Source organism: Sorex araneus, chromosome 1 (assembly GCF_027595985.1).
Source record: "Sorex araneus isolate mSorAra2 chromosome 1, mSorAra2.pri, whole genome shotgun sequence".
Classification (NCBI taxonomy): domain Eukaryota; kingdom Metazoa; phylum Chordata; class Mammalia; order Eulipotyphla; family Soricidae; genus Sorex; species Sorex araneus.
The window spans coordinates 11,426,285-11,448,889 of NC_073302.1; the positions used below are offsets into that span (position 1 = coordinate 11,426,285).

General features: G+C 55.9%; 1 protein-coding gene across 2 annotated transcripts in view; it reads left to right on the top strand.

Annotated features, from left to right (window-relative positions):
- Positions 1–22,605, top strand: part of TTLL11 (tubulin tyrosine ligase like 11) — a 207,699-nt gene that overhangs the window by 22,797 nt on the left and 162,297 nt on the right. The gene's annotated exons all lie outside the window — the stretch shown is intronic.

Genomic DNA, 22,605 nt, shown 5'->3' on the forward strand with positions numbered 1-22,605 from the left:
CAGGGTATTCCCTTTCATTCTCTCTGATTAGGTGTTGTGGTTTGCAATAAAGGTGTTGAGTGGCCATTGTGTTCAGTCTCTAGTCTATACTCCCATGATTCTTATGTTGCTCCTCTTGAAATCATCCCCTAGGTCTCTTATTCACCCTAGAGCTATTCTGAGGTCTTTTCCCATTGTTTGTTGTTGGCGGTAAGCTTCCTGCAGCTCATCTTCAAGCTCATTGGTTCTGTCTTTGGCTGTAGCCATTCTACTTTTGAGGGCACTCACTGCATTTATTTCATCTACCAGATCCTTTATTCCTGACACTTCTGTGTAGCTTTCTAGTTTCTGCTCTCATTTCTTCCTTGGCTGTCCGTTCCACTGTTTCTTTCATGTCCTCCTTTAATTTACTGAATGCCTGTTCAACCGTTTCTTTGAGTTCATTGAACATCTTCAGCATTTCATCTCTGAATTCTTTGTCGGAGAGGTCGTATTTGTGGGTACCATCTGTTGAGGCTTCTGGATACTTTTTTTTTTTTTTGAATTAGTGAGTCACCATGAGGGTACAGTAACAGATTTACACATTTTCATACTTGTGTTTCCCTCATACAGTGTTCGAGCACCCCTTCCTCGACCAGTGTCCAGTCTCCACCACCAGTGAACCCAGTATCCCTCCCACCTCCCAATCCCATCCCCCCTCCCCCCGCCCTCCCCCCTGACTGCGGCAGGGGCATTCCCTTTTGTTCTCTCTCTCTCTCTCTCTCTCTCTCTCTCTCTCTCTCTCTCTCTCTCTCTCTCTCTCTCTCCTTTTGGGTGTTGTGGTCCGCAGTAGGGGTATTGAGTGGCCATCGTGTTCAGTCTGTAGTCTACTTTCAGCACGCTTCTCCCCTCCCGAGCGGGTCCTCCAACCAGAGGCTTCTGGATTCTTCATCCTCTCCTCGTGGTGGGGATTTGCGCTGTTTCTTCATGTTGTTGTGGTTGTATGGAGGTGGGACCTTCCGGTTCACTGTCACTAGTCCCTCTTGCTGCAAGAAGGTATTCTGGACAGCTCGGTCGATGGCGTCGCCTTTGCCCTTCTAGGATACGTCCTCCCTCTCAGGTGCTCCTCCGTGACTCAGGGAGGCCTCTGGTGGGCCTTCGAGGGATGTGCTCTTTAACACTGGGCTCGTACAGCTTCTTGAGCTCACTGGAGTTTCGGTGAAACTGGAATAGACAGTGGCCTGTTGGCCTGTTGTGTGTGAGAGAGCTGGGAGGTTCTTCACGGAGTTCGGTGATGAAGATTGACGTGCGACTCCGGAGTGCTGGGAGTGGGGAGGATAACTGCAGCCGCGTGAGTGGCCACACCCACTGCTGCGGAGGCCACGCCCCTCACAGCGCTGTAGGTGGGGTGCAGGCTGGGGGGTCACCCACCTGGAACAGGGAGCCAGCCGGCAGGGTCGGCACTAGAGAACAGCACGTGGATGGACAGGATGGTGGGGGGGGGGCTGGGAGGCTCCGGGTCCGAGGGACTGACCGGGGTGTGGGCGCAGGGATGTCATGGCTGACATTTTAGTTCTCTCTATTTTAGTTCTTCTTTCATCCATTAATAAATAAATGTTATCTACTGTATCACTGTCATCCCGTTGTTCATCGATTTACTCGAGCGGGCGCCAGCAATGTCTCTAATCGTCCCAGCCCTGAGTTTTAGCAGCTTCTCCTTACTCATCTTTCCCAAAGATTGGAGGCTCTTTTCAGGGTCGGGGGAATGAGACCTGTTATTGCTACTGTTTTTGGCATATCGAATACACCACGGGGAGCTTGCCAGGCTCTGCTGTGCGGGCAGGATACCCTCGGTAGCTTGCCGGGCTCTCCGAGAGGCATATTTATTTATTTCTCTCTATGATGATGTGTTGCGCCAGGAATATGTTCACTCATGTGAGGCTCGGGGAAAGCGGCCTGGAGTGTGGCGGCGGTTGGGTAGTGGGGGTGTCGGCTGCCGGGGCTGGGTCCCCTGGGGCAGGGAGGGCTCTCACCCGCCCCCCTCTGGGACGCCCCAAGGGAAAACAGCCTGGCGCAGAGTCCGGTGGCCCGGTTACGGGGGCCTCATTTTATGCTCCCTCCCGGGAGGAGCAGCCGTGAGTTCTGTTTTGTGTTAATAAATAAAATAATAATTCAGAGTTTTTATTTAATTATTTTTTCGGAGGGACCACGCCCGGCTGTGCTCAGGGCGTACTCCCGGCTCTGTGCACAGGTGTCGCCCCTGGCAGGCCTCAGAGGATCAGAGGTGGGGCCGGGGACCAAACCCCTGTCTTTTGTGTGCAAGGCTGGTGCCCTACCCGTGTACCGTCCCTGTGGCCGCCCTCTATATTTTATTTTATTTTATTTTATTTTATTTACTTTGAGCTGCATGCATCAGGCCTGCTTTAAAAAAAAAATCCCTCCCCCGGCTGCAGGAAGGTGAACTCTAGGCCCGTCCCCACTTAGCTCCTTGCTTTTGAGTTTTATTGGGTTTGACACGGCCAGCCTTCCTTCCGGAAGGCTTCTCTCTCTCGCCTAAGGGGGGGGCGGCCTGTAACCCGCAGTCCCAGGTTCCGATTGTCCCCGGTCCCCATGCTTTGCCCTTGCCCTGGGATGCTGGTGCTAAGGCACAGACGGCGCTGAGATGTCTTTTTTTTTTTTTTCCTTGGCTGCTTTAAAATCCCTTTGTCCTAGGTGCCGCCCCTGCCCCGAGGACTTGCTTGGCGGGGATTCCTTGGCCGTGAGCCTCCTTGGGACACGAGCATCTGATCCTGGGTTTGAAACTCTTGGATCAAGGCTCTGAAAATATTGAAATTCATTTCCTCTTTCAGTTTGGTGTCTCCCCACCCTTTTGCTTTTCTCTTCCTGGAGTTCTTTTTTTATTTGTTTGTTTGGGGGCCATACTCGGCGGTGCTCAGGGCTTACTCCTGGCTCTGTGCTCAGGGATCGAACCCAGGTCAGCCGCTTGTAAGGCGAATGCCCTCCCTGCCACATACCCTCTCTGGCCCTCTTCCTGAAAGTCTCTCTCTCTCTCTCTCTCTCTCTCTCTCTCTCTCTCTCTCTCTCTCTTTTTTTTTTTTGCTTTTTGGGTCACACCCAGTGATGCACAGGGGTTACTCCTGGCTCTGCACTCAGGAATCACCCCTGGCGGTGCTCAGGGGACCATATGGTATGCTGGGAATCGAACCCAGGTCGGCCGTGTGCAAGGCAAACGCCCTACCCGCTGTACTATTGCTCCAGCCCCTTCCTAAAAGTCTTATTTAGATTAAATTAAATTTTTTCTGGAGAGCTCTTTGGGGTCTGTGCTTCTGTTTCCCCGAAGTTCCCCAATAATCTTACCAGTCCGAGAGGCCTGGGCCTCAGGTACGGTTTGTCCGGTGCCGATACCTCAGAAGGTTCCGGAAGCTTTCCAGCTCCCGGGGGGTGGTGGTGGGAGGTGGGGGGCTTGCGCCCTTCGGGTCCCTAAACAGCTGAGCCCTGAATCCTGATGTGCCGGGAATGTGGGGGCCCCAGGCATCCTGGGTGAGACGGGTACCCCCTCTGCCTCCCCCTGCCCAGAACCCAGGACAAGACAGCGCATTTTCTTGTAGGTTTCCCCTCTTAAGGACGCCGTCCAATGGGGGGCCCCCTGGCTTGACCTGGGGGGTTTCCGGCAGGCATTCAGGCCTCGGGTGACAGGCAGAGCCCCGGGTGCAGGGAGCAGGGTGATGACATGCGCCTTAGAACAGCGCCCTTCGGGGCTGGAGTGATGAGACAGCGGGTAGGGCATTTGCCTTGCATGAGGCAGACCCGGGTTTCAATCCCCAGAATCCCATTTGGTCCCCTGGGCTCCGCCAGGCGTGACCTCTGAGGACATAATCAGGAGTGACCCCTGAGCATTGTGGGTGTGGGCCCTAAACAGCAGCAACAGCAGCAGCAAGCAGCTCCCTCCCGGTGGCCCTGGGGAGGTGAGGGGAGCACCCTCGCCGAGGCCGGGGGGAGTGGGAACCCCAGGGCAGGGCTGCTGCCGGCGGGGAGGGGGGTAGAGATGCTTCTCCCCGTCTCTGCCGGCCGGGCGGGGCTTGTCTGACCCAGCCCAGGGGTCTCTGCCTGGCCCCGAGGGGGCACTCAGCAAATGTCAGCTGGCTGGACTCTGGGACCGGCGCCCCTGCGAGGGGCTGTCCTTCAGGGCCGCTCTCTCCTCCCGCGGCAAGTGAGGGCCAGGGAGCCGGGCTGGGGACGCATCCTGCTTGATGCGTCCTGCTAGATTTAAATAAGAAATCTATATTTCTTATTTAAAGTTTTTTATTCTTGTTATTCTGCCACACCCCCCCTTTTTTTTTTTTGCTTTTTGGGTCACACCCAGCGATGCACAGGGGTTACTCCTGGCTCTGCACTCAGGAATTACTCCTGGCGGTGCTCGGGGGACCATATAGGATGCCGGGGATTGAACCCAGGTCGGCCGTGTGCAAGGCAAACGCCCCACCTGCTGTGCTATCACTCCCGCCCCTCTTATTTTGGGGGGGGGTCACTCCTGGCTCCTGCACTCAGGAATTACTCCTGATCTCGCCCTCTCAATTGAGCTGTGTGGCTCACATAATTGCCGTGATAATTTCACATGTGAGTCGTGCCCCTTTCTTTTCTTTTTTTTTTTTTTAATCTTTTTGGGTCACTGCTGGCGAAGCTCAGGGTACTCCTGGCGGCGGTGCTCAGGGGACCCTATAGGATGCTGGGAATGGAGCCTGGGTCGGCTGCGTGCAGGGCAAACACCCTCCCCGCTGTGCTAAGGCTCCAGCCTGTGCCCCTTTCTTAAAAAGCCCCAGGGTCTAGTTGCAGGGGTGCCCATGGGCCTTCCCATCACACTGTACGTGGCAGACATTTCCTCGGAAACCGCCCGGCTGGTTGGCGCTCAGGCAGGGCCCCTGGGGTGCTCCCCCCGCTGCACGTGGTAGCTGGGACAACGTCTGCCTCTGGGGGAAGGGAAGCGGGAGCGGCCAGGGGCCCCTGCTGTGGGCGCTGTGACCAGTGCCCGAGGCGCCCCCCCCCTCCCCAGGCCTCAGTGTGGCACTCAGCTGGGAGGGTGTGCGAGGTTCTTCTAGGACACTGGGGGAAACGGAGCAGGTGCGGGCGGGGCTGGGGGTGAGTCCCGGGCCAGGGTCTTCGTGACACAGTTGGCAAAGACATGCCACAGGTCTGCTGTGCCCGCTTCCCTGGGCAGGGAGAGGCTCCCCTGGGGGGACCCCGCCCCCGGCTTGAGCCCACATTCCCCCCGCCCGCCCATCCCGTCCCTCCTCGGGATCAGAGAGAGGGGCCCCTCTCCCGAGGGCAGAGCTAGGGGCCAGCGTCTTTCTAGCTCAAGGATTTGCTGCAGCGAATGGCTTATTAATGGTCAATTAATATTCACTGTTAAATAACTCTTCAGGAGCTAATACCAGACTGTAACTCCGTGGTAATTACAGTGCGTAATCTACACATAACTCATTGCCATAATGAACAGGAAGCCCTGGAGGATTATTAGTAAATAATGCTCATTTGCTGTACCCTAAGAAAATGTTTGCTGCTGTGAATTTGGAACTTAGGACTAGTTTTTGGAGCGGTCTGCACCGCCAGGGACGGCACCTCAGTCGGAGACCGGAGATGGACCGGTGCACAGTACCCGTGAGAGCTGCGAGCGCGTGCAAAGCTCACCCACCGTGGGCACGGAGGCGGACCTCCACAGCCCTCTGAGATGTTACTTGATCAATGAAGTCTTTTGACAGGCCGCTTTGTCAGAGGGGAACGATGCGTTGTGTCTCGTTAAAATCAGACACTTGCAGAAAATTCTCATTATAAAAATAAAATGGCCATTATAAATATTTTACAGAGCCGGCAGTGGAGCCGGTCAGTGTTTGCCTTCCATGTGTGAGGCCTTGGGTGCCGCCCCCTGCAACACACACACACACACACACACACACACACACACACACACACACACACACACACCTTGCTCAAGAAAAAATCCTCTAGTGGCTGTTTACTGAACCGGAGTATTTCTGAATTTCCAGAGACTTCTTTCATCCTGGACACATGTAAGAGTTACATACTTATCATGTGTGATGGTGTATTTATACCCTGCATATGCGTCACTGTGGATAATCTACTGGGAAGAGTGAAGAGTGAAAAGTGACTTTCTAATGTGGAGAAAGTGGCAGCCTTGGGCATGACCTTCCCTCCTCCCCTCCTCCCCTCCCTCCCTCCCATCCTTTCTTGCTTCCTTCCCTCCCTCCTTCTCTCCTTCCTTCCCTCCTCTTCCTCCCTCACTCCTTCCCTCCCTCCTTCCCTCCTTCTCTTCCTCCCTCTCCTTCCCTCCCTTCTTCCCTCCTTCCCTCCCTCCCTCCCTCCCTCCTTCCTTCCTTCCTTCCTTCCTTCCTTCCTTCCTTCCTTCCTTCCTTCCTTCCTTCCTTCCTTCCTTCCTTTTTTCCCTCCTTCCCTCCCTCCCTCCCTCCTTCCTTCCTTCCTTCCTTCCTTCCTTCCTTCCTTCCTTCCTTCCTTCCTTCCTTCCTTCCTTCCTTCCTTCCTTCCTTCCTTCCTTCCTTCCCTCCCTTCCTCCCTCCCTCCTTCCTCCCCTCCCTCCCTCCCTCCTCCCCTCCCTCCCTTCCCGCACCATGACCGCACATGCCTCTTTTATACTGTTGTTTATTCCTGGCCCTTCACGCTCCAGGAAGAGGTCTATTCTCCTGTTCCTGTTGTTGGGGGCCTCCCGGGCGGTGCTCAGAGGAGCGGAAGGCCGTCCCCGGCCACTCCTCGACCCTTGGGCCTGTGGTCGTGTGTGAGAGGGCCTGGTGACAGTTGGCCCCACCCCCGGCAGCACACAGCCCCCCAAGCACTGCCAGAAGTAGCCCCTGAGTGCCACGTGGTACCGCCGAGAGACCCTAACCCAGCAGGGCGGTGCTGCCCGGGCCTCTGCAGCGCGGATGCCCCACCCGGCCCTGCTGCAGCTCCTGGGAGCCCGGGACTGCACGGGGCGCCTGTGCCAGGACGTGAGCCTTAGCTCCTGTGTTACCTTTCAGCACTGTCGCACTGCCGTCCCGTTGTTCACTGATTCGCTCCAGCGGGCACCAGTAACGTCTCCATTGTGAGACTTGTTGTTACTGTTTTTGGCATATCAAAATACGCCACGGGGAGCTTGCCCGGCTCGGCGTAGTGTGATGGAACTGCAGACCCTGTCTTACTCGCCTGTGCCAATGGCGGGATGGACAGAGGGAGACTGAAGTGACTCAGGGGGCCCGAGAGCCAGTGATGGGCGGTCAGCGGTGGGTGATTGCTTTCTCCTAGAGAGCTTCAGAGAATGCACCAGGATCACCCTCCTGAACAAAACAGATGATAAGCTTTAAGGCTGTTTGCTGGACACGCGATTCTAAGGAGTTTGGAATATTCTCCAAGATTCAGAGTTCAGCTTTCTTCCTCCCCCCCCCAACACAGAGATTGGCCCCTAAAGGCCTTGCCCCTTTGTCCTGGGGGTGCCCCCTCAAGGTTTCTCAGACTTTTGCCATATTTCCCGTGGATGATGGCGCATCGTGATTCAGTTCGGTGCCGGGAATGAACCTGGTCTATCATTGCCGATGGTTTTAAGAAGATCGTGGGTGGCAGATGGCATTGTGGGACTCTTTCCTGACATGCTTTGGGTGAGAAGAAGAGCCTTCGCTTTGCCCGGGTCTCCTCTAAACGCGGGCTGGTATGATGAGGTGAACTAAAGGCAGGATTTACCTCTGTTCCCCGACCCGGGGACTGCCTTGGGGACGGGAGACTGCCATCCAGATTTTCAAAAAAAGAGTTTCTAGTTCGTGGAGGTGGCATCGGTGTGCAGGCGTGTAAATGTTTATATGCCCCCGGGGTCTGTGAGCACCCCAGGGCTGACGACCCAAGTGCCCGTCAGAACCCTCTCAGCCACTTCCCATCTTAAATGTAATCAATTTTGCACGAGTGAGACGCTGGATGACAGTCATTTAGAAAGGAGTGGTATTGTACTTTTGGCGCCAGCACTCAGTGACTCAGCCACTCATGCCCCAGGCTCATTTCCTAGAGTTAATCATTTCCCCTGCTCTGCAGTGAATCATTAGCTTGAAGACTATTCCCCCCCCACCCCCAGTTAAAAATCTATAGCAGGACTGATCTGATCACTGACGAATCTTGGAAATAGGTCAGTTTTGAAAGAAGGGCCTTACCTCACCTAGCTTGTGCATAATGTCAGTCTTTCGAGGCAAACTTCCAAAGGATTTGCGGGAGGGGCGTGGGGAGGCCCCCAGGCGGGGCTCTGGAGGTGGGGGGGCGCCCACCAGTGAGTCGCGGTTCAGAACGGGGTCTGAGGATGCGATGTTGTGTGGGCCTTGCTGTGCTGGGGACTCGGGGGCCGCCCAGCAGTGAAGCTAGGGGCCTCCAGGGCCACCCCTGGCAGTGCTCAGGGGACCGTGTGGTGTTCAGAATCAAACCCAGGTCAGGCACATGAGCCGTCGTGCCAAGTCTTGACCCCAATTACAAAGGGTTTTTCTTTTCTTTTTTTCTTTTTTGGGTCACACCCGGTGATGCACAGGGGTTAATCCTGGCTCATGCACTCAGGAATTACTCCTGGCGGTGCTCCGGGGACCATATGGGATGCTGGGAATGGAACCCGGGTTGGCCGCGTGCAAGGCAAACGCCCTACCCACTCTGCTATCGCTCCACCCCCACAAAAGGTTTTAATTAGGATTTGTGCCTATCTTATTCTCTCAAAGTATGCAAAGCGACTTTTTAAATTTTCTTTTTGGGTCACACCCAGCGTTGCTCAGCCGTTACTCCTGGCTCTGTACTCAGGAATCTCTCCTGGCGGTTCTCGGGGGACCATGTGGGGTGCCAGGGATCGAATGCCCCCCCAGTGCTCTCCAAGGGAATAACGGCCCAGTGTCTGTGAGGGGTCTGCTCCTGGGCCTGATTTTCCCCGAAAGCACTTCAGTGGTAAGATTTCTAGTTCCGGGGCTGGAGCGATAGCACAGCGGGTAGGGCGTTTGCCTTGCACGAGGCCGACCCCGATTCGATTCCCAGCATCCCATATGGTCCCCTGAGCACCGCCAGGAGTAATTCCCAGTGCAGAGCCAGGAGTAGCCCCTGTGCATCGCTGGGTGTGACTCCCCCCCCAAAAAAAAAAATATATATGTATGTATATATATCTTAGTTCCCAGTCCACCCCAACCCAGTCAGCATCTTTTTTTTTTTTCTTTTTGGCTCACACCCAGCGATGCTCAGGGGTTACTCCTGGCTTTGCACTCAGGAATTGCTCCTGGCAGTGCTTAGGGGGACCGTATGGAAAGCCAGGGATCAAACCCGGTCGGCCGCGTGCAAGGCAAACACCCTACCCGCCGTGCTATCGCTCCAGCCCCCCAGTCAGCGTCTTTGCTCTTCCAAAGCTCTCAGAGAATGCCGAGTGAGGCCCACTTACTAGCGTTTTAAAGAGAAGATACTCAAAAGAGGGAATCCAGGCGCCCAATAAACACTCGAAGAGCGATTCACCCACTCGAGCAACGTGATATCATCTTACATCCATCAGACGGGCAGACATAATTAGCAGCATCCAGTAGAGTTGAAAATAGGACCCAAACAAATCCCCTTCTGGAACATTCTTGTCAGCATGCCCCTTTTGGATCTGTGCCACAATGAGGCCATTTGCTGCGGTGTTCTCTGTAATGAGCAAATACTGAATCATGAGGACCGCCAGATTCCATGAATAATGGGGTGCAGGAGTGAGTCTCTAATGTGGGTCATATTGTATCTCTCTGTGTATCACTGTGGTGTGTCTGAGCCCTAACCATCCCCAGTCTCTGTGAATCGGACCGTGCACGGACCTAGTTGTTTGTTTTGTTTTGCTTCGGGTCGCGTCCAGCCGTGCTCAGGGGCTGCTCCCAGCTTGGTACTTCGTGGCCAGGGGCTGCTCCTGGGGGCTGCTCCGGCCCTCCGTGACCCCTGGAAACAGTCCTGATAGATGCACAGATGTAAGTGAAGGATCTACAGGTGGGACGTGGTCCTGAATGGTGGGGGGGGGTGGCTGAAATCTGGGGGTGACTCCTGCTGAGAGGCAGAGCAGAAGACAGAGACATCGGCGCAGGCCATATCCCGCGGGACATGGAGCGAGCCATCGACAAGCCAGCAGGTGCCCGGGATGTCCCGAAGCCCCCGGGAGGAGGGGAGGCACCGACGGTTCTGCCCTGCCTCTCCCCTGTCTGGGCTTCCGGCCCGCGTGACCCGGAGAAAATGAATCTCCATGGTTCTGACCCACCAGCTTGCGGCCGATTGCTCCGGCGGCCCCAGGAATCCGTGATCCATGATCTAGCCTAGGCCCCGACCTGTGATCTAGCCGGCCGCCTGGTAGAGGCAAGGGTGCCCACCCAGGGCTCGGGGCCGGCTTCCCCCAGATCCCAGAACAAAGAAGGGGCGGGACGGGGGTTTGAACCGGCTGACCCCAAAGCTTGGGCTCTTCCCACCTTGGCACAGTCCTCTCAGCTCCGAGACGGCCACGGGGGTCCCGTGTTCCCGGGGTGGTTAGAGGGGAAGGAGCTGGTTTGGGAGTTGGGAGGCTTGAGTCATTTCTGCTCTCTTACACGCCGCCAGCTCGCAGGAGGTAGATGCTGGGGGCTTCACCGAAGCTTTCCCGTCCTGCCCTCGAGGCCCGCCTTTGCTGCCGGGCTCTCCTCCTGTCGGCCCCGGGAGTCTCAGGGGAGCCTGTACCGAGAAGCTCTCTGCGGGGACCTTTTCCGTAGGGGAAGCAAGTCACCAGCCCCACACCAGGACAGCAGAGGCTCAGGGACTGGGGTGGTAAGGTGCAACCCTGCCGTAGAGCCTCTCTGTACCCCCTCCGCCACCTCCCCCCCAACACCGGTCCTCTCCCCTTTGGGGGTGGGTGGCCAGATGGCACCCCCGGGAGTGCCCTTCACTGTGTGCCTGACGGGGCTTTCCTGGTGTCCTGGGCTCTCGAGTGGAGCCAGCGGGAGCAGTTCCCGCTGATGGCGCTCAGGAGAGGGGGTCACGCCCACTCGCCCAGGAGAGTCTCTGGGGAGCAAATGGACACACCGTGGGTTTCCCGTGTGTGTGTGTGTGTGGGGGGGTCACTGTGGCAGAACCAGGGCCCACGTGGGTTGTTTGCCCAGCAGCGAGGAGAGCGGGCGTCCCAGTCCCACACCCCACCAAAGGGTGCTTTCCTTCTTCACATGCACGTGGAAGGTGACCCAGCCGGGACCTCTGATGACACTTTGAGGCCAGCCTTTGGCATCCCTGCTTTGCACGGCTGGCTTCTGACCCCTGTGTCCGGGATCGAATAAACGGCTCCTGGCCTCGAGGCCACTAGGCTTCTGCTATTTTGGGTGCGGGGTCAGGGAGCACCAACAGAAAACGAACAGTGGGGATTAAAAGCCGTTCTCGGAGCGGTAGAGCTGGTTGGTTTGCAGAGAGATGTTTGTCCAGGGCCTGGGCTGTAGCACCTTCGTCTCTGTGTCAGACCGGCTGTGTGTGTGCCCTGACTCTGCCTTCCATGAGGCAAATTGACTTCCCTGCGCCTCGATGTTCTCATCTGTAAATCGGGCGTGAGCATATCAACTCAGTTCCCTTGGGCCGCAAGAGCACGGGAGGTGTTCAGAGCATGCCTGGCACCCAGGACGTGGTTGGCCGTTACGATGATGGGGCATCTAGCCCTGTCCCTGCCTTAGTGCAGAGCAGATCACAGGCGCTCGGCGTTTGCTGAGCTGGGGAATGCATTTGTTGGGGCTGGAATCTAGGTCTCCTGCCTCTCCTGTCTTGTCCACGTTTCTGCTGATCCTTTGCCGCAGGAGACAGGTTTTGCGTTGTGCTCTGTGGTGGCCTAGCCCGGTCAGGAGCTGCAGGACGCCCCCGGTTCATACCCCTGTGGGGAGACAGAGGCCTCTGCCTCTCTGCTAGGCGGGAGCCGTGAGGCCCCCAGCGGGCCGGTTCTGCCTGCAGAGAGAGCGTCTGCGGGTCGTCTGCGGGTCGGGGTGGGCTACCTGTCACCAGGGAGACGCCAGCTCTCCTGCCCGTCACTCGGCTCTGAGTTCATTAAGTCAATTAAGGAGAAGGTCTCACTTACCTACGTAGGAGAGTTGTAACTCGGGGTCTCCCAGAGCGAGTCAAGGCAGCGGGGACCCACCCCCCCGCCCCACAGCCCTCCCAGCATGGAGCCGTGGAGACGAGTCCGTTTGGAAGTTGGCGAGAGTCCACCAGCAGAGGCCAAGGAGAGGCTGATCTTTGGTGAGGACAGACGCCTGCGCCCCAGGTCCCTGACAGGTGCCTGCACCTCACGTCCCCCTGCACCCCGTGTCCCCCCCCACCTGCCCCCCCCCCCCGTGTGCCCCTGCTCTGTCCCTGCCCAGGGCTCCTTTGACAGTTCTGAAGGCGTGGCAGGCTCTGGCGGTCAGCTAGCCCTCGTCCTTGGAGTGCCCCTGGGCTCCGGGCACCCACACGTGTCCTTCCCTGCTACTTCCGTGCTCACCTGCAGAGGGGCCGGCCTGGCCGTGAGGGCCAGGCCCTGGGCTGGAGCCGGGAGTGGCAGAGGACACGCAGGACGGCCACCTGCCCTGCCCTTTCCCGTTAGGGTTTAACTTGGAAGCGACACACACACACGCGCGCGCACACACACACACATACAGTGTCCATGCTCACGTTTCTTTCTGTCCACGTGGAATTCCGTGCCCCAGGACCCTCTGGCAGGCCCCCCGGCACAGGCTGGGTGGGGTGCAGACTAACTAGGACTGCGGGGTCCGGTTTCTGCCCGCTGTGCCTCCCAGTGCCTCCCAGGCCTCTGCTCCCCGGGCTCCACACGGCCCACCGGGGCGCTGCTGCCTTCCTGGCTTCCCACTGGGCACGCGCCAGCACCAACACACAGTCCCCGAGAGCCCCTCAGAGACTCGCCCACTGGCTGCCGTGTCCCGGGGACCCCCATCCCGAGTGTTGGCTGCTTTTTTAAAAATTTTGCTTTTTGGGTCACACCTGGCAATGCACAGGGGTTACTCCTGGCTCATGCACTCAGGAATTACCCCTGGCGGTGCTCAGGGGACCCTATGGGATGCTGGGATTCGAACCCGGGTCGGCCGCGTGCAAGGCAAACGCCCTACCCGCTGTGCTATCGCTCCAGCCCCCCCCCCGAGTGTTGGCTGCTTTGCCTCGGGGCTCACTGGCCAGTCTCCAGCCCCCGGTTTCAAGCAGGGTCCCCGCCTTAGTCCCGACAAGGCATCCGGGCCCAGAGAACTTGCTTGAAGGCGAGACAGAAGAGCAGGCCTGAGCCCGGTGCCGGAGGAGGGGTGAGGGAGGCGAGCCAGCGGCTTCCCAGGGCCGGGACCTGTTTGACCAGCAGGGGGCGGCCCTGCTCACAGAGCCGCTGTCCCTTCCGTCTGTAGGTTCTGGGGCGGGCGCAGGCTCTGTGCCAGGGACGCCTCCCGCTCCCAAGGCGGCGTCTTCCTGCAGGCCGGAGAGGCCGGGGGTCCCGGCAGCTTGTGTCCGCGCCACCTCGACCCCCTCAGTCCCGGCTCAGGTCTTGGTTTGCTTTGGCAGCGGGAGGCTGTTGATTGGAGGTTATTCATCCCCAGATACGGGCGCTGGAGCCCGGGTCCTAGCCGGGGAGAGAAGTCTGGGGTGCTAGCAAGGCGTCCCCTTCCCCCCTGATGGTCCCCAGCTCTCCGTCCACAGTGCTCACCCCCAGAATGTGCTCCTCGCCCTTTCCTCACAGGTCAGTTATCTTTCTTCTTTTGGGGGGAGGCACACCCAGCCCTGCTCAGGGCTCCTCCTGGCCCTGCGCTCAGGAATCACTATCTTGGCGGTGCTCCGGAGACCATATGGGATGCCAGGGATTGAACCCCAGTCGGCCGCCTGCAAGGCAAATGCCCCCCCCCCCACCCCACTGTGCTATGGCTCCAGTCCCGAGGTCACGTTTCTTGCTTTGCCTTGGACCCTCCTCCTCTGCTTTCCGATCCCTTGCAGGACTGTTCTGATGTGACGCCCTTTTGTCCCCTGAGGCCGAGGGCTCCTGTAAGTCTCTCATTCCCGGGGGGGGGGGGGGGGGGACTCGCGCCCTCTACTCTGTGAGTGACTCTCCTGCCCAGGGAATGTCTCTGGCTGATTCCAGGTTGGCTCTGTGACTCAGAGTCCCTTGTCTTTTATCTAGCAGATCCTCAGGGAGTCCTCTCCCTGGTCCCCAGAGCACAAGGGTCCAGCGGCACTAGATGCGAGAAGGACAGCACGAATCACAGTCAAGTGTCGTAAGAGAAGAGTAGGTTGGGGGCCGGAGAGTTAGTACAATGGTTAGGGCACTTGCCTTGTGGCCACTCGGCCCTGGTTTGATTCCCAAGCATCACCCGATGCAGCCACTGAGTGTGGTCCTGGGGGTCCGAGTAATGCTCTGGCACCTCGCCCCCGGGCCTGCCCATTGTTGAACCATTAAGAATCACCAGGAGTGACCCCCGGGAACCCCTCCGCCCCGAATAAAAAGAGGCTCTGAGAGATGTGCAGAATGGGGACCCCTTGGTGTGGCACAAATGGGGAAAACAGGCGCAAGGATGTCACGATGGCCCAGGAGGCTCGTGTCCCCCCCCCCGCCAGCTGCCTGCCCCCATGCTCCCGGGAGCCCTCAGGAGCCCCTGCGGCTTGCTCCCCTCCAAGCGCTTTGCCCTCACCGGCCCACTTGGCAGTGTTTGTGGTCATCCAGCATCGGCTCAAATGTCCCCCGTCCCTCAGGCCTTGGTTCCCCTCGGGAAGGCTGTGTGGACAGGCACTGTGACTGCAGGGGTGGAGGGTGGTGCCCCGAGGCGGCCACCGGGCGGGCGGATGGTGCCAAGGAGGACGTGGCCAGCCGTGGCCTCTCTCTGTGCCACACTTGGCCGCTGCCCGTTCCTCCTCCCGTCTCCCGCTACCTGCCCCTGCGGCCACAGGCAGGGCCCAGCCCCGAGCCAGCCTTGCCGGCTCCGGTGCCCAGACAGAGGGCGTGCAGGCCTGGCTCTGCGGCGAGAGCCACCGTCACGTGGCACAGGGGTCCAGAGTGACACGGGGGATGTGGTTTGCACATGGTGGGGGGGGAGGGACAAAAGTGCCGAACAAATGGATCCCCGATCCGCTTTGTTTGGATTTCAGCTCTTACGGCAAGCCAGACGGTCTGAGGCCTCGGGGCGAGCTGAGATACTTCACCCGCCGTGAGGGAGGGGCGTGGGGGGCGGGGTGGTTCCTGGGGATAGTTTCGCAGAGCGTAATGGCCATAATTGATAATTGATGATTGATGCTGGTGCTCTCTCCCAGAAGCCGAGTGCTGACGGCCCGAGTCGGGTGCGTTCACCGTGGGCTTTGCATTGTTTGGGGGCGCCCTTATGAATTCAGAAGGCGGGGGGGGGGGGGCGGCGGGGACCGGGATGGGGGTGGGGGTGGGGGGCGGGAGCAACTCGGTGCAAAATGGGTTAGCTAATCTTCCCCGGAGTCGTTTGCTAAATAAACTGGAATTTTAATTAAAATTGCAAGCCAAGAGGTAAATCACCGTGCAAGTTTGCGAAGTTCCCCTTTCTCTCTCTCTCTCTCTCTCTCTCTCTCTCTCGCCTAATATAATCGCTGCTAATAAAGATTCTTTCCAGGTGGGAAATTAGACGGGAGAGTAAACCGCCGGGGGAGCGTGCCCGGAGCACCGGCCTGGCGCGGGGTGGGGGGGCGCGAGGCTGCCCGCCCTTCTCGGCTGCTCGACGGGGCGCTCTCCGGGCCACGCTCACGTGGCTTGTTCACGACGTGGATCTCATTAAAAGTAGCAGCGATCAGAGGCCTCGCCGCAGCGCTCCCAGCCTTAATTCATAAGGTGTCGATGGTAATGAATGGGTTTAATAAAAAACAGGGCACGCTCGGGCGATTAACGCGGGGAACGGCGAGGTGGGGGCCCTCAGCCCGCACCCCCCGCCTGCCAGTAACGGAGGAGGAGAGGTGAGCGGGAGAAGGAAGGACACTTCATAGATCACGGGAATCGCGCCTTTCCAGCCAGCGGTTGTTAATTACTTACCCGCGCGCTTTATTTATTGGCTCCATTAGAGGATGAGTGATTATTGTCTTCCCGGGGAGCCCGCGGGGGCCAGAGGGGGCCTTGACTGGATGGGAAGGCTCTTCAGATGCTCGTTATCCTGGCGGGGCGCCCCCTGCCTCCCCACCAGGGGGCCCGCCTGCAGAGACGTCCCTCCCGAGAGTCTTAGCCATGGGCGTCGGGCGTTCCCACCCGCTCCCGCCCTCCAGACGTCCGGACTCTGCGCCCCATCACCTCTGGCCCTCTCGACCGGTTTCCCCAGGGGGCCCTCGGCTCGCCGGCTCTCCCTCCACCACCAGGTTGGCATGGGGACTTGCCCTGGCAGCCCACGTAGGGTCATACCCCTCTGCTCTCCTGAGTCTCCCTGACCTCCCTCCCCCCCACCCCATACCCCACCTGGGGCTCCAGGCAGAAGGAAATGTGGACCTTCTTTTATTTGTTTTTTTCTTTTTGGACCTTCTTTTATTTTTTTTTCTTTTTGGGTCACACCCAGTGATGCTCAGGGGTTGCACCTGACTCTGCACTCAGGAACCACTCCTGGCAGTGCTCAGGGGACCCTATGGGATGCTGGGGATCGAACCCGGGTCAGCCGCGTGCAAGGCAGACACCCTCCCCGCTGTGCTGTCGCTTCGGTCCCCAATGTGGACTTTCTTGAGCCACCCCAGATTCTCTGGCCTGCTCGCACCTGTCCCTGGGCCCTGAGGAAAGCCCCACCCCACAGGCAGCCCAGAGCTCCCCCCCCCAGCGCTTTTGTTAACACACCTCCCCACTCCCCAGGGGTGGCGCCCCAATCCCTGGACACATATTGGAGTCGCGACTGTTTTTCTAAGAGGTGGCCCTGTGGGGGACTTCGGGGGTGTCTGGGGGCCCTTCAGCACCCAGGGACTTCATTAGGCAAGGCCCGGGCCAGGCGGCCCCGGCTCCCCGTCCTGCTGCTGGCTGGGCTCTTCACGGGCTGTCGCTTCCACACACCGTCTTGGTCTCCACGGCCCAGCTCCGGGGCGTCTCAGCGGGAGAGACGAGCGCCCGAGATGCGGGGTCCAGGCTCCTGACCCGGAGCAGAGGAGCCGTGGTCCCCCTCTGGGCTCACCCCGGAGGGGAGCGACTGCCCCTCTCGGCTTCCAGGAGGCCCAAGCCTCCCCCTGCAAGTCCAACCTCAGACGGTTCCAGAAGTGAGCCCGTGCCCCAGCTCCTTTGCATGGCATCTCGCCAGCCTCTGGGCATGGGGGCGAAGGGCGACGGGAAGGAAGGGGGGAGAGAGGCAGGCCGCCTGCCTGTGTGGGGTGTCGCGTGCCCGGCAGAATGCGTGGCCAGTGTTGTTTCTGTGACTGATCAGAAAGAGCGTCTTGTCGCTGCTGCTGTTGTGGCGGGAAGGTCCCTTTAGACCTTTGCCCAGTATCCCCCCCACCTGCCATGCCACACCTCCCCCTGCCTGTGTGGCAGACAATTTGTACAATATTCTCTTTCTCTACTTTAGTTACCTTCGACATTTCGAGACCCGTCCCGCCACCCCTCATACCTGCCGAAAAGGCAGTGCTAGACAGTGGTTTTTTATTTTTTCTTTTTGGGTCACACCCAGCAATGCACAGGGGTTACTCCTGGCTCTGCACTCAGGAATTACCTCTGGCAGTGCTCGGGGGACCCTATGGGATCCTGGGAATCGAACCCGGGTCGGCCGCGTGCAAGGCAAACACCCTCCCTGCTGTGCTATTGCTCCAGCCCCATCAAGAGTTTTATCTTGATGAAATTTCATCCATTGCCTTGTTGTTGTTGCTTGTGTTCTTTCGGTGTCATCCAGAGCTCAGTGGCAAACCCAGGGTCACGGTTGGGACTAGGATTTTAATTCATCTTGAGTTCATTTTACGGGTCCAACTTGATTTTGTTTCCTTTGGCACATAGATTCCTAGTTTCCTTAACAGCATTTTTTTTTTTGAGGTCACACCCGGAGATGCTCAGGGGTTACTCCCGGCTCTGTGCTCAGGAATCACTCCTGGCAGTGATCTGGGGAACCATATGGGATGGCGGGGATCGAACGCAGGTCCACCTCGTGCAAGGAAAGCCGCCCTCCCCGCTATGCTGGCTTTCCAGGCCAGGGCTCCTTTCATTTAGAAATATGCATTTCAGATTCCTCTCCTACTTTTTTTTTAAATGAAATGATAGCTATTTTGTTTTAGTGCTGAATTTAATTCCGTGCTCTCGATATATCACAATGTAGCCATTTACTAACTGAGGGACATATTGGTGCTTCCAAGATTTGGCAATCCTGAATAATGTTGTTGTGAACATTTGTGTGCATGGTGCGTGTGTGTGTGTGTGTGTGTGTGTGTGTGTGTGTGTACATAAATTAACTTATTTTGGGTAAATGTTGAGGAGCAGATTTGCTGTACCAAATACCAAGGGTAGCTTTGTGTGGAAGGCACGGACACCCCAACTGATTTTCCAGATGATGGCGCCAAATTGCATCCCCACCTACAGTGCGTGAGAATTCCTGTTGCTCCACATCTTTCTTTTATTTTTTTTTTTCTTTTTGGTTCACACCTGGTGATGCACAGGGGTTACTCCTGGCTCTGCACTCAGGAATTACCCTGGCCGTGCTCAGGGGACCCTATGGGATGCTGGGAATCGACCCCAGGTTGGCCGCGTGCAAGGCAAACGCCCTACCCACTGTGCTATCCCTTCAGCCCCGTCGTTCCACATCTTCACCTACATTAAATGGTGGGTTTGGATATTATTTATCGGTATTGACTTTAGGAAGTGTGATGTTTCCCATTTTTGTTCTTTCTTTTGCAGATGTTTTTAGGATTAAAAAATTGAAATTGTGTATGAATTTTAGGATGGATTATAAAACCTATTTTAAAAAGACATTGGGGTTTTGGTAGGGATTTCACTGAGTCTGTGGATCACTCAGGGAGGTACTGAAATATCAACAATAGGAAGTTTCCAATCCATGAACATGGGATATCTTTCTGCACGAGTGAGTTTTTAATTTCTTCTGGCAGCCTTATGCAGTTTCAATATCTAAGTCATCAGCCTTCTTTGTTCATTACTAAGTCTTTTATTATTGTTGATGTTATTATAATTAAAGGAGTTTTACAAATTTGGATTGTTGGGCTGGAGCAGTAGCACAGCAGTGGGGCGTTTGCCTTGCACGCAGCCAACTTGGGTTCGATTCCCAGCAACACATATGGTCTGCAGAGCACTGCCAGGGATAATTCCTGAGGGCAGGAGTGACCCTTGTGCATCACAGGATGTGACCCAAAAAGCAAAAAAAAAAAAATTTGGATTGTTCATGGTTAGTATATAGAAAAATAACTGATTTTTGTACTTTGATTTTGTGTCTTGCAACTTTGCTAAGTTTCCTTATTATTTCTAATGGTGGTGGTGGTGGTGGTGGTGTGTGTGTGTATGTGTGTGTGTGTGTGTGTGTGTGTGTGTGTGTGCGCGCGCGTGCGGTCTTTATGGTTTTCTATAAAAAGATTATGTTATTTGCAAACTGAGAGTATTTATTTCCAGTTTGGATTTCCGTCCTCCCTCCCTCCCTCCCTCCCTCCCTCCCTCCCTCCCTTCCTTCCTTCCTTCCTTCCTTCCTTCCTTCCTTCCTTCCTTCCTTCCTTCCTTCCTTCCTTCCTTCCTTCTTTCTTTTCTACCTCCCTCCCTCATTCCTTCGTTCCTTCCTTTCTTTGCTTCAACTTCCAGTACTACATTGAATAGCAGTGTACTTTCTATGTTATTGTTGAAGCCATGTTCAGTTTCTAAAGAGGTAAGATTATGAAATCTGGGGCACATTCAGAATTGCATTTCATTGTGTTCTCACACTAGCAATGTCAGGCACACAAAATACTGTGAAAATGTAATTTTAAAGAAGCAGGTAAGTTCTCAAAATTCAGTGGACTTGAGGAACTTCTCTTTTTATTTCTTGGGCCTCACTAAGAGATGCTCCTGGCTTGCTCCTGGCTCTGCACTCAGGGATCACTCCTGGCGGGGCTCGGGGACTGTATGGAGTGTCGGGGATCGAACCCGGGTCGGCCACGTGGAAGGCAAGTGTCCCGCCTGTTGTTCTATCGCTCGGGCCAGGACTTCTGAAGGAAGGGCTCACTTGGGATTCCTGAGCATGCTGAGGTGACCTGGAGGGGGACCGGGAGCCGTTGGCTGAGCATGGGTACGGAGCAGCTCTTGGTTCCGCACGGTTTCCCTTCGTTCGGGTGGCCCACCTGTCATTCCATTTATTTAAAATTATGGTTTTTTAAAAATAAAATCACAGTGAGATACATAACTACAAGGTTGTTCATGATTTGGTTTCATTCATATAATGTTCTACCCCATTTTCCATATGATTTTATTTCCATTAAAACATAGGGGATATAGATAGATAGGTAGATAGATAGATAGATAGATAGGTAGATAGATAGATAGGTAGATAGATAGATAGGTAGATAGATAATATGCCTCTCGGAGAGCCTGGCAAGCTACCAAGAGTATCTTGCCCATAAGGCAGAGCCTTGGCAAGCTCCCTGTGGCGTATTTGATATGCGAAAAACAGCAACAATAACAGGTCTCATTCCCCTGACCCTGAAAGAGCCTCCAATCATTGGGAAAGATGAGTAAGGAGAGGCTGCTAAAATCTCAGGGCTGGACGAATGGAGATGTTACTGGCGCCCGCTCGAGTAAATTGATGAACAACGGGATGACAGTGATACAGTAAATGTCCTAACACTGTCCCTTCACCAGTGCACATTTCCCACCACCAATGGCCCCAGTTTCCCTCCTGCCTCCACCACCTCAATAGCAGTCCCCCCCTCTCTCTCCCCTCCCCCTCCCTTTTGGGCATTATGGTTTGCAACACAGTCACTGAAAGGTCATCACGTATATCCCTTTACCTACTTCCAGCGCTCACGTCATGTCCAGAGTGATCATCTCCAACTATTTTTTTTTTTTTTGCTTTTTGGGTCACACCTGGCGATGCACAGGGGGTTACTCCTGGCTCTGCACTCCCTGGCGGTGCTCAGGGGACCATATGGGATGCTGGGAATCGAACCCGGGTTGACCGTGTGCAAGGCAAACGCTCTCCCCCGCTGTGCTGTTGCTCCAGCCCCCTCATCTCCAACTATTATTGTCATACATACTCTACCCTAACGCCCTCCCCCGCCTCCCCCCGACTGTGGCCAGCTTCCAACCACTGACCAGCCCTCCTGGGTGGATGCTTTTCAGAGACACCTCTCCAAACACTGTGCTCTCAGCAATCACGTCTCTAGTTGTTTAGAGAAGCCTTGCTGGCTAAGTTATTTCTCTCTTTTCTATATTATCATCAAACAGCTGGAAGAAAATAACATATGTCATATCTCTTTGTATTTATGACTCCTGAATTAATAACCTCAGCCTATTGGTTGCAAAGAAAATGAGTGAAATGCTCTGAATTATAGATGGAAGTTGTGAGCGCTAATAGAGTGTGTAACATATGCCTCACTCTGGCACGGTTTCGAAATAATGTGAATGATTTCAGGGGCTGAGTCTGTTTGCCTTCGTTTCCGTTGGGAATTCCCTTTCCGAGAGAACACGGAGTCCCAACCCTGGGCCGGGCCATCTCTGGACACTTGGCCCTCTCAGCTTGGGATGGACTTGAAAATCACGATTAACCATGTTCTTAGAATGAAAAAAAGAAAGCGATGTTAGTTCATGCATTGGCACTCCTCTTTGCTTGGACTTCGTACAAACAGGCTCTCAGTATAAACTAGCACGTCCTAACGTTTTTGTTTGTTTTTGAGCCCACACCTGGTGGTGCTCAGGGCTGACTCCTGGCTCTGTGCTCAGGGATCACTCCTGGTGGACTTGGGGAACCATATGGGATCCGGGGATTGAGCTTGGGTCGGCCGCATGCAAGGCAAATGCCCCACCCGCTGTGCTATTACTCAGGTCCCCTGACCTAACATTTTTTGTTTGTTTGGTTTGGGGGCCACACCTGGCAGTGCTCAGGGGCCACTCCTGGGGGCTCGAGGGGGCATATGGCGAGCCAGAAATTGAACCCGGGTCAGTCGTGTGCAAGGCAAGCACCTTACCTTCTGTACTATTTCTCTGACCCCTCATGTTCTAACTTAAATTATATATATAACTTAAATATATATACACATACACTTGTATATAGATGTAATATATACAAGATATATATAACATATATTATATAAAATGTAATGATATAAAAATAATATATATAACTTAATAACCTTGAAATATGGTGGGCTATCATGTAAGGAACAGCCCCTGTGGTCTTAGTGAGGGGTTTGCTGGTTGCTTATTCGAAGAGGGGGTGTATCTATGGGGGCAGGGTTTGTGGGCGGGAGGGATAGCCGGGCCCAGGGCTGGTGGGAGCAGGCTCCGGGCAGCTCAGTCCGTCTGGGGTCACTGGCCGCTCTGGTTTCTTCGCCGTCAGCAGGCAGCCTGCCTTCGTGTACTTCCATACGACCAGGCTCCGCTGTCCAGCTCTGGCTTTTACCCCCCTCTGCTTCCGGGGTCAGCGGAGGGATGCAGGGTCATCGCCTCTTTCCCCGTCCTGGAAGGGAGGCTCTGAGTCCGAGGGGGACCAGTCTCCATCTGCTCACTAC